This window comes from Triticum urartu, chromosome 6 (assembly GCF_003073215.2).
Source record: "Triticum urartu cultivar G1812 chromosome 6, Tu2.1, whole genome shotgun sequence".
Lineage (NCBI taxonomy): Eukaryota > Viridiplantae > Streptophyta > Magnoliopsida > Poales > Poaceae > Triticum > Triticum urartu.
Genome location: NC_053027.1, coordinates 13258278 through 13270627, shown reverse-complemented (window position 1 = coordinate 13270627; position 12350 = coordinate 13258278).

Below are 12350 nucleotides of genomic sequence, written 5' to 3'. Positions count from 1 at the left end.
CTCGTTAAGATGGTCTGCTTGCAAGACTTCCAAGAAACAGTGCCACCTCCATGAGTGAATACATAACCGCTCGTGGCCTTTATCTCATCAACATCTGAGATCCAGTTTGAGTCACTATACCCTTCAAGAACCTTTGGGTGCCCGGTGTAGTGAATTCCATAATTTGCAGTGCCTTTCAAATAACGCAAAACTCTCTCTAGAGCTTTCCAATGCACATCTCCTGGTTTTGAAACAAACCGACTCAGTTTGCTAACAGCAAAAGAGATGTCAGGTCTTGTAGCACTGGCTAAGTACATAAGCAAGCCAATAATCTGAGAATACTTCAATTGGTCTCTAGCAATTCTTCGATTCTTTCGAAGCAACACACTAGCATCATATGGTGTTGGAGAGGGCTTGCAGTTACTGTAGCCAAAGCGACTCAAGATCTTTTCCACATAGTGAGATTGAAGCAATGTAATCCCACCATCATCGTCTCTCAACAACTTGATGTTCAGAATGACATCAGCCACTCCTAAATCCTTCATCTCAAAACAACGAGATAGGAAATTTTTGACCTCCTTAATAACATTCAGATTTGTTCCGAAAATCAGTATGTCATCAACATACAAGCAAAGGATAACTCCCTCGCACCCACCATGGCGATAGTACACACATTTGTCAGCTTCGTTTACAACAAAGCCTGCAGCTGTTAAAGTTCTTTCAAACTTCTCATGCCACTGTTTGGGTGCTTGCTTGAGTCCATACAAAGACTTTAGCAACTTGCACACTTTTCCTTCCTGACCATCTAGTACAAACCCATCTGGTTGTTCCATATAAATTTCCTTGTCCAACTCTCCATTTAGGAAAGCAGTCTTAACATCCATTTGATGAACGAGAAGACCATGTGAGGCAGCTAGTGAAAGTAGAACTCGAATAGTGGTCAGTCGAGCCACAGGTGAGTAAGTATCAAAGAAGTCTTCACCTTCCTTTTGGGTATAACCCTTAGCCACGAGCCGAGCCTTGTACTTTTCAATAGTACCATTAGGCCTAAGCTTCTTCTTGAATACCCATTTGCATCCTATAGGTTTGCACCCATAAGGACGATTAGTTATCTCCCAAGTTTCATTCGCTAAGATGGAATCCATCTCGCTACGAACCGCTTCCTTCCAGTAGTCAGCATCTTCAGATGCATAAGCCTCTGAAATAGAACTGGGAGTGTCATCTATGAGATACACAAGAAAATCAACACCAAAGGACTTTGCAGTCCTCTGTCTCTTGCTCCTAGTAGGAACTTCATTGTTTTCCTCCACAGGACTTTCAAAGTGTTCTATCGAAATGGCAGGTTTGGTAATTGTAACTGGTTCCCGATTCGATGAACTAGGCATCTGCTGATTAGATGAGGTAACCATATCCTTCATGGGAAAGATATCTTCAAAGAAAGTCGCATCATTCGACTCCATGATTGTACCGACATGCATGTCAGGTACCTCAGATTTTACAACCAAGAATCTATAGCCAATGCTATGAAAAGCATATCCCAGGAAAACACAATCCACAGTCTTTGGTCCAAGCTTTCGCTTCTTTGGAATTGGAACATTGACTTTCGCCAAACAACCCCATGTTCGTAGATAAGAGAGTTTTTAACCTTTTCTTCTCCCATTCCTCGAATGGAGTTATCTCTTTGTTCTTTGTGGGAACTTGGTTTAGGACAAGACATGCCGTTAATATCGCCTCCCCCCACCATGCCTTGGAGAGACCCGATGTGTCTAACATGGCGTTAACCAAATCTGTAGAGTACGGTTCTTTCTTTCGGCCACCCCATTTGACTGAGGTGAATAGGGAGGCGTCCTCTCATGGATTATACCATGTTCCGCACAAAAAGCATCAAATTCATTGGAAAAATACTCTCCACCACGGTTGGACCTAAGCCTCTTGATTTTTCGATCAAGTTGGTTTTCCACTTCAGCTTTATAGATCTTGAAAAAGTTCAAAGCCTCATCCTTAGATTTTAGAAGATACACACGGCAGTATCTAGTGGAGTCATCAATTAACGTCATGAAATATTTCTTTCCACCTTTTGTCAACACACCATTCATTTCACATAGATCTGAATGTATGAGCTCTAGTGGTGTAAGATTTCTTATTTCCGCAGTCGTGTGAGACTTACGAGGTTGCTTAGCTTGCACACACACTTGACACTTAGATCCCTTGACGGTGGTGAAACTAGGGATTAAGTTCAACTTCGCTAGTCGCGACATGCAACCAAAGTTAACATGACAAAGACGTGAATGCCACACATTGGATTCACTATTGTTGCAAATATGATTAACAACTTTATTGCAAACGTCTGATAAGGATAAATGAAACAAGCCTCCTGACTCATAGTATTTACCAACAAAGGTTCCATACTTGGATATTACAAATTTATTCGACTCAAAGGCAAGCTTGTAGCCATCTCTACACAAAAGAGATCCACTAACAAGATTTTTATTGACGGAGGGGACATAATGCACGTTCTTCAGCCACACGATCTTCCCCAAAGTAAAATTCAGATCGACCGTGCCAACACCACGAACAGAAGCACTTGAACCGTTGCCCATCAGCACGGTTGGAGTCCCTGCGGTCCAGCATCCTTCATGTCAGTGTCTCCAATGACAACATTAGCGGTCTTGCCGCCTTTCCCAGGATGACGCTTGTCATAGAGATTAGGGCAACTAGGAGCCCAATGATCAGGATCCCCACACACATGACAAGCACCTTTCTTCTTGCCATTCTTCTTCTTGAAGTTCGTGTGTTGCACAGCCTTGTTCTTCCCATCAAACTTTTCTTTTCCATCAAACTTGCCCTTGTTCTTGAACGTGTGGGCCTGGAAGTTCTGCTTCTGTACCACATTGGCACTAGATCCTCCCTCAATACCTCGAGCACGTGTGTCCTTTGCTCTCGCCTTTTCTTCCACATCAAGAGTGCCAATGAGATCCGGGACGGAAAACTCCCGCCTCTTATGCTTCAGCAAGGTAGCAAAGTTCCTCCATGAAGGAGGAAGCTTAGTAATGATACCTCCGGAAACAAACTTGTCTGGTAGCATACAACTGAAGTCCTCAAGTTCTAGCAAATGACTATATCTCATGACCTTGCTCAACCACAAAGCGCTCTTCAGTTATCCTGTAATCATAGAATTGCTCCATGATGTACAGCTCAGTGCCAGCATCCGAGACCCCAAACTTGGCCTCGAGTGCATCCCACATATCTTTTCCATTATCAATTGATGCATAAGCATCAACTATGTTCTCACCAAGAACACTCAAGAGAGCAGCCTTAAACAGAGTATCCATTTTCTAAAAAGCTTGTGCCTGTTGAGCATCAAGCTCTCCTTCAGGTTTGCCGAGAGTGGCGTCATAGCAACTCATGGTTGAAACCATAAGACTGCTCTCACACGCCACCTCTTATAGTGGATTCCCTCAAACATAGGAGGTCTCATGGAAGTAGCAAAACCACTCGGGGTAAATTGCCTATAATAAGGTTTTTGGATTGTTGGAAATATGAGCAATTTACTGAATGATTTTGTTAATAGAAATACTAGATAAAGCATGACCAATATAGTAGCGATAAAACAAGCCATGCGATTTGTCATAGAGAAGGTAAACAACATCTGCATATATGAACTTGAACTAAACACATCTAGAGCAGACACTAGATGAAGTTGCATATATGAAATAGAACCTAACACATGTAGGACAGGAAGTAGAGCAAAGAACTGTGTCATGACATCTAACAGAAAGAGCAAGAACATGTACGGGACAGCAGCAGTAGAAGTGCTGGACATGGGGTCAGTGTCCTTGCCTGCCATGTCGTCGAGGAGGTCGTGGACGTCGGGGAAGAAGTCGTCGTCGGGGAAGTATTCGTCGGCGACCGGATCGTCCGTGATGAAGCAGCCAGTAGTCGCGCAGAGCGCTCCCCAAAAACCTTATCACCCTTCTCCCGTACAGGACTCAAAAGGTGCAGTTTCGGAGGCCTACTGTCCCGATCCGCGGTGCACGCCACATGCCGGGATGGGGAAGATTGTAGCAGCAGCGCAGTGCTTAGGAACTTGTGGCAAGAGGAGGAAGAGGTTCTGGTGCATTTCTCTGTTAGGAGCGACCTCCCTTTTATAGGCGCAAGAGAAGGAGGCGAGAGGCTGCGCCGGGAGCTGAAGGGAACGCGGGAGATGAAACGAACAAACAGCAGTCGAAGGGTGCAGCGTTCGTATTCAGTATCCACTACAGCAAAAACTTTCCAGCTCCCGAGTGACCTTTTGTATACCCGTAGTGCGTGGCAAAAATTTAGACATCGACTCGGCTCATTCCCGCAACCCGTGGCGCGGCGCGGCGCATCGTGACGAGACAGCTAAGGTCAACTTGTTGAACGCAGCTCAGGCAGAGGACTCGCCAGATGTGATTATGGGTAACCTTCCTGTTAATGACATTCCTGCAAGAGTTCTTTTTGATACTGGTGCATCTTTGTCATTTTTATCGAAGCCTTTTTCATCCATGCATGATGTGCATACTGTTGATTTGCCTAAGCCGATAGCGGTTTCTTCTCCGGGTTTGTTCATGAACACCAAAATGATGGCTCCGGATGTTACTATCACATTGGGTGACTACAAGTTTCTTTCTTCTCCAATGGTCCTTGGTAACTCGGATATTGATCTTATTCTTGGTATGGATTGGCTTTCTAAGCACAATGCTCAGCTTGATTTTGCTGCCTGGCAGATTCAATTGACTCATTCGTCTGAGGATGTAATTGTCTTTGCCACTAATGACAATACCATTCGTCTGTTTTCTCTCAATGAGAAGGGTGAACTGGATGCCATCTCTCAAATATCGGTCATTTGTGAATATCAAGACGTCTTTCCAGAAGAGCTTCCAGGAATGCCTCCGCACTGGCCAGTTGAATTTGTCATCTATCTTGAGCCTGGCACGGAACCTGTTTGCAAACTTCCTTACAAGCTAGGACCTAAAGAGCTGAAGGAGCTGAAGAAGCAACTCGATGAACAAGAGAGAATGGGTCTCATCCGACCTAGTTCTTCTCCGTGGGGTTGTGGAGTTCTTTTTGTGAAGAAGAAGGATGGAACGGACCGACTCTGTGTCGACTACCGTCCATTGAACAAGAAGACTATAAAGAATAAGTACCCACTTCCCAACATCAACGAGCTATTTGAACAACTCAAAGGTGCTCAAGTATTCTCCAAGCTTGATCTCCGTATGGGCTATCACCAGATTCGAATTCGTGAGCAAGATATCCCCAAGACGGCATTCAGAACAAGCTATGGTTCATATGAATACACTGTCATGTCTTTTGGCCTCGTCAACGCTCCTCCGACTTTCTCTCGCATGATGAACTTCATCTTCAACCCCTACACAAATGACTTCGTCTTGGTCTACCTCGATGACATTTTGGTCTTTTCCAAGAACAAGGAAGATCATGCCAAGCACTTGCGTTTGGTGCTGGATAAGCTCAGAGAACATCAGTTCTACGCCAAGTTTTCAAAGTGCGAGTTTTGGCTCGATGAGGTTCTCTACCTTGGGACATATCATCTCTGCCAAGGGCATAGCGGTGAATCGTGAGAAGGTGTCTGCAATTGTGAATTGGGAACCACCTCGGAACATGAAGAAACTCCACAGTTTCCTTGGTCTCGCAAGCTATTGTCGAAGGTTCGTTGAGAACTTTTCAAAGATCGCAAAGCCGCTTTCAAACCTTCTCCAGAAGCACGTCAAGTACGTTTGGTCTCCGGAATGTGACATCGCTTTCAACACCCTGAAAGAGAAGTTAGTCACTGCTCCAGTTCTGACTCCTCCTGATGAATCCGAACCGTTCAAGGTCTTCTGTGATGCCTCTCTTCAAGGTCTTGGTGCAGTGTTGATGCAAGAGAAGAAAGTTGTGGCCTATACTTCTCGCCAGTTGAAGCCCAATGAAAAGAACTACCCCAGTCACGACCTCGAGTTGGCGGCAGTTGTGCAAGCTCTTTTGACTTGGAGACATCTCTTATTGGGAAGAAAAGTGGACATCTTCACTGACCACAAGAGTCTCAAGTACATCTTCACTCAGCCTAATCTCAACCTCAAGCAGACTCGTTGGGTCGAAATGATTCAAGAGTATAATCCTAGGATCGAATATACTCCAGGCAAGGACAATATAATTGCTGACGCATTGAGCAGGAAGGCTTACTGCAACAGTTTGATTCTCAAGCCTTACCAACCCGAGCTTTGTGAAGCTTTCCGCAAACTCAATCTGCAAGTTGTTCCTCAAGGATTTCTCGCAAACCTCCAAGTCTCTCCTACTTTGGAAGATCAGATTCGCGAGGCTCAACTTCTTGATGCTATGGTGAAGAAGGTGAAGATTGGGATTGCCAAGAGTCAACCCAAGTACAAGTGCTATCGCCTTGATGACAAGGATACTCTCTTCTTCGAGGATCGCATTGTTGTGCCTAAAGGTGACCTTCGTAAAGTCATTTTGAACGAGGCTCACAATTCACTCCTCTCCATCCATCCTGGGAGCACAAAGATGTACCATGACCTCAAGCAGGCGTATTGGTGGACTCGAATGAAGCACGAGATTGCTCTGTTCGTGAATGAATGTGATGTCTGCAGAAGAGTGAAGGCAGAACACCAACGACCATCTGGACTCCTCCAACCTCTTGCCATTCCAGAATGGAAGTTTGACCACATTGAGATGGACATCGTGACAGGATTTCCAAAGTCCAAGCGTGGCAATGATGCTATATTCGTTGTCATCGACAAACTCACTGAAGTGGCTCACTTTCTACCTATCAAAGAGTCTATCACAACAGCTCAATTGGCAGAGCTTTATACCTCTCGGATCGTCTCTCTGCACGGCATTCCGCAGTTGATCTCTTCAGATTGTGGCAGCATCTTTACCTCCAAGTTTTGGGATTCTTTTCAGAAGGCCATGGGCACCAACATCCGTTTCAGCATAGCTTTTCATCCTCAAACTAGCGGCCAAGTCAAGCGTGTCAATCAGATTCTCGAAGATATGCGCAGGGCTTGCGTTATCTCTTTCGGTATGAAGTGGGAAGATTGTCTTCCATATGCCGAGTTGTCCTATAACAACAGCTTTCAAGCGAGTTCGGGCAAGGCCCCATTTGAAATTCTCTATGGCAGGAAGTGCCGTACTCCTCTTAACTGGTCAAAGACTGGTGAACGTCAACTTCTGAGAAATGACTTGATCACAGAGGCAGAGGAAATGTGCAAAGTCATTCGTGATAACCTCAAAGCAGCGCAATCGCACCAAAAGAGCTACTATGATAGTAAGCATCATGATTTGGCTTTCGAGATCGGAGACCATGTTTACCTCCGTGTCTCTCCAATGAAAGGTACTCGTCGCTTCGGTATCAAAGGGAAGCTTGCCCTAGATATGTGGGTCCTTTCAAGATCGTCAGCAAGAGAGGCGATCTCGCCTATTAACTGGAGCTTCCCTCCAACTTTGCTAACGTGCACGACGTGTTCCATGTCTCTCAGCTCCGCAAGTGCTTCAAGACCCCTGACCGCACCGTCAACTTCGAAGACATTGATCTCCAAGAAGACCTTTCTTATCGTGAGCACCCAGTTGCTATTCTTGAAGAGACTGAGCGCAAGACTCGCAATAAGTCAATCAAATTCCTCAAAGTCAAGTGGTCACACCATTCCGACTGTGAAGCCACCTGGGAAAGTGAGGATCACCTCCGTTCTGAGTACCCGGCGTTTTTCCAGTCCTAGATCTTGGGACGAGATCCTTTCGTAGTGGTGGAGTGTTGTAACACCCCGGATGTAATTTACCTTATCTGTACACCAACTCTTGCCGTTTCCGGCCTAAGTTATTTTATTTTCTCCGTTGTCGGGTTTTTGTATTCGTGTGTTGTTGCCTTTGTCATGCATCTCATATCATGTCATCATGTGCATTGCATTTGCGTACGTGTTCGTCTCATGCATCCGAGCATTTTCCCCGTTGTCCGTTTTGCATTCCGGCGCTCCTATGTCCTCCGGTGGTCCTTTCTACCTCTTTTCGTGTGTGGGGGTTAAACATTTCCGGATTGGACCAAGACTTGTCATGCGGCCTTGGTTTACTGCCGGTAGACCGCCTGTCAAGTTTCGTGCCATTTGGACTACGTTTGATACTCCAACGGTTAACCGAGGGACCGAAAAGACCTCGTTTGTGTTGCAGCCCAACAACCTTCCAATTTGGCCCAAAACCCACCTAAACCCTCTCCATCATCTAGAGCGTTCGATCACGATCGCGTGGCCGAAAACCGCACCGCATTTGGAGTCTCCTAGCTCCTCCTACCTCTATTTATAGCCCCTCCTCCAAAAATCCCGGGTCTCTTTCTCCCCCTAACCCTAAAAACACCACCCGCCGCCGCCGGACAAAAATTCGGGCAGCGGACGTGTCCGCCCGCTCCGCCGGACCAATCCGCCGTCGCCACCTGTCCCGGGTGGGACCGCATCGCCGCCTCGCCCGCACCGGCCCGCCTGGCCTGTGCGCGGCCCTTCCCGGCCCGAGCCGAGCGCCGCCCCCGCCCGCTTCTCCTTCCCCGAGCCGGCGCCCGCCTTCGCCGGATTTCACCTCGCGCCACCGCGCCCGCCATCGCCGGCCACCGCGGCCTCCATCGCCACCTCACCGCCCCCTGCCTCGCCGACGTCACCGCGGCGTCCCGACGCTCCGGCGAGCCGCGCCACCATCCCCGCCGCCTCGTCCGCGCCACCAACCGGCGCCGGAGCCGCGCCCTTCCTCCACGACGCTGTGCGGGAGCGCCCCAAGTCCGGCGCCGTCAACGAACTCTAGCGACGCTCGATCTGCTACAGTGCGCCCGATCTGCTACAGTGCGCCCGGTTGCTACAGTGAAACCCTAGATCTGAGGGTTGACTTTCTCCCCTCTCCAGTTTTTTTGCAAACTTTGGCATGCTATAACTCTGCATCCGTAGCTCCGATTTGTGCGTGTAGCATATCAAAATGTTTGCCTCGACGAGTACATCATTTCATATCATTGCATCATTTTCATTTGAGCTCATCTTGATGCCCGAAATGCTGTTGGAAGAGGGCTATGTGATGGATTTGTCAGATCTGTTTCAGCAAATGGCATTTTGTCATTTTTGCCATGATTAATGTGTGCATGATATGATCCTGAGCTCTACATGTGTTTTGTTAAATGCCATGCCATCTTTGCAGGGGTGTATGACATGTATTTTTGTGATATTTGTGGTGACTAGCACAAGTTTGCAAAGTAGCATAATCAGTAATGCTGATTTCAGGGACATGGAATTTCTGTAAGTCCTTGTCCTGATTTTGTTGTTATGCCATATGTTCATGTTGTTTCCTAGTGATCTGTGCCTCTTTTGAGTATGATCATTAAGGATGTTTTGTTAACATTGTGGTGCTCTATCCATCAATGTCTTTGTTGGCATTTATGGAGCACCCTAGCTTGAGTCAATCGAGCTCTACTTTTGCTATAAAATGATCCTGGCAGATTGTTGACATGTTTAGCGATTTTGCCGAGGATGTTGCTATTGATCCGTCCATGCTATGATGTTGTTCTTGCCATTTCTAGCTCCTATGCCGTGTCTTCTTGACGGGTGTATGCTTACTTTGTCATGCCATGCTCTGTAGTGAGTGCATCGAGCTCGTAAACATGCCTACTCGTTAACTGTTTTGCATGCTCCAGTTTTTCACTAAGTCTGAATCTTTTTATGTTTTTACCATGTTCACATGCTTGCAATTGTATTTTCTGATCCCTTTTGGCTCAAGGTCACTAAGGGACTTTTGTTAAGTGCTTTGAGTAGCTTCATGCCATGCCTTGATTTGCCATGTTAAGTTCCTGTAGCGTGCAGTTTTCATGCTCTAAAGTGTGCTTCCTGATGATAAATTCCAGACTTGTGTTAATTTCACAAAGTCTGAAACATGTTATCATTTGCATTTTTGTCATGATTGTTTGAACCTGTTAATTGATGAATTAGCTGTAGCTCAGCGTTCATCTTTTGTCAAGATTCATGAGTGGATCCCTTCCATGTATTGTTTTGTCATGTTGGAGTGCTGTAGCATATTTATCTTGATGCATTTAGTTGGTCACTTGCTGATTATCGCAGACCGGTGCCATATTTGTTTTGCTTGCCATTTCCAAACCGTGCATCCGATTCCGGTGATCTTTTTATCGATTTTAACCGAAATCACCTCACCTTTCTAGTGGCACTCTTGGATTTCCAAGTTGAGGCCAGGTTCAATCATTCCTTGTCAAATCTTGCATATGCATCACATACAGCATCCCGCATATCATAACATGTTCGCATCATGTTGTTTGAGCTTTGCACATGGTTTATTGTGTTCCGTTTGTTTGTTGTTCTTGTTTGGGTAGAGCCGGGAGACGAGTTCGTGAACGAGGAGCCCGTTGAGTTCGCTTACGAGGATCAACTCAACTCTGACAACTTTGCAGGCAAGATGACCATACCCTCGAAATCACTTCTATTTTTGCTTGCTAGATGCTTGCTCTTTTGCTATGCCTATGCTATGATACCTACCACTTGCTTATCATGCCTCCCAAATTTCCATGTCAAACCTCTAACCCACCATGTCCTAGCAAACTGTTGATTGGCTATGTTACCGCTTTGCTCAGCCCCTCTTATAGCGTTGCTAGTTGCAGGTGAAGATTGGAGATCGTTCCTTGTTGGAACATTGTTTATTGTTGGGATATCACTATATTATCTTGCTTATCTTAATGCATCTGTATACTTGGTAAAGGGTGGAAGGCTCGGCCTTATGCCTAGTGTTTTGTTCCACTCTTGCCGCCCTAGTTTCTATCATATCGGTGTTATGTTCCCGGATTTTTGCGTTCCTTACGCGGTTGGGTTATAATGGGAACCCCTTGACAGTTTGCCTTGAATAAAACTCTTCCAGCAATGCCCAACATTGGTTTTACCATTCGCCACCTAGCCTTTTTCCCTTGGGTTTCATGGACTCAAGGGTCATCTTTATTTTAACCCCCCCGGGCCAGTGCTTCTCTAAGTGTTGGTCCAACTGAGCGATGTCCCGGGCTACCAGGGGAAACTCTGGGCTGGCCTACCCGACGTCTTGCTCATCCGGTGTGCCCTGAGAACGAGATATGTGCAGCTCCTATCGGGATTTGTCGGCACATCTGGGTGGTGTTGTTGGTTTAGTTTTACCATTGTCGAGGATGTCTTGTAACCAGGAAGCCGAGCCTGATCGGAATGTCTCGGGAGAAGGAATATCCTTCGTTGACCGTGAGAGCTTGTGATGGGCTAAGTTGGGACTCCCCTGTAGGGATTTGAACTTTCGAAAGCCGTGCCCGCGGTTATGTGCAGATGGGAATTTGTTAATGTCCAGTTGTAGATAACATGAAACTTAACTTAATTAAAATGAATCAACCGCGTGTGTAACCGTGATGGTCTCTTCTCGGCGGAGTCCGGGAAGTGAACACGGTGTTGGAGTAATGTTTGACGTAGGTTATTCCAGGATCACTTCTTGATCATAGTTGTTCGTCCGTGCTTTGCCTTCTCTTCTCGCTCTCTTTTGCGAATAGGTTAGCCACCTTATATGCTAGTCGCTTGCTGCAGCTCCACATCATACCTTGCCTTACCTAAAAGCTTAAATAGTCTTGATCACGAGGGTGCGAGATTGCTGAGTCCCCGTGACTCACAGTTTACTTCCAAACCAGATGCAGGGACCGATGATACCGCTCAAGACGATGCGCTTGAGCTCAAGTGGGAGTTCGATGAAGACTCTCGTCGTTACTATGTGTCTTTCCCAGATGATCAGTAGTGGTGCCCAGTTGGGGCGATCGGGGACTTTGTCGCATGTGGGGGTTGATCTTTATTTTGGTACCATAGTCGGACCATGAGTGTACTAGATGATTGTAATGTTATTCATGTATTTGTGTGACGTAAGCCAACTATGTGTCCTTTCCCCTTTTATCTATTTACATGGGTTGTTGTGAAGATTACCTTACTTGCGGCATTGATTTCAATGCGTTTATGCCTCTAAGTCGTGCTTCGACACGTAGGAGATATAGCCGCATCGAGGGTGTTACATCATCGTTCACTTGCTGGTGCATGGCGACTTGCTCAATTACTTCCGTTTCTCCTTCACTCACGGAGTCGTATGTACCATCATCATTGAGGATCATGGTCCGCTTGTTAGTACACTCAAAGGACTTGAAGCGTTTGAAGGAACTTGTCTTGACAGACTCATCAGTTGGGGTAGATGATGCTGAAGCTCTCGGCTTGAAGTTTCTCGTTGTAGGAGGATGACTTGAGGTTGTCGAAGCTTTCTTGTAACTCGACTTGTCGACGTTGCTTGTAGAGGGCTTGCTTGATGTAGAAGGTGTTGGATTC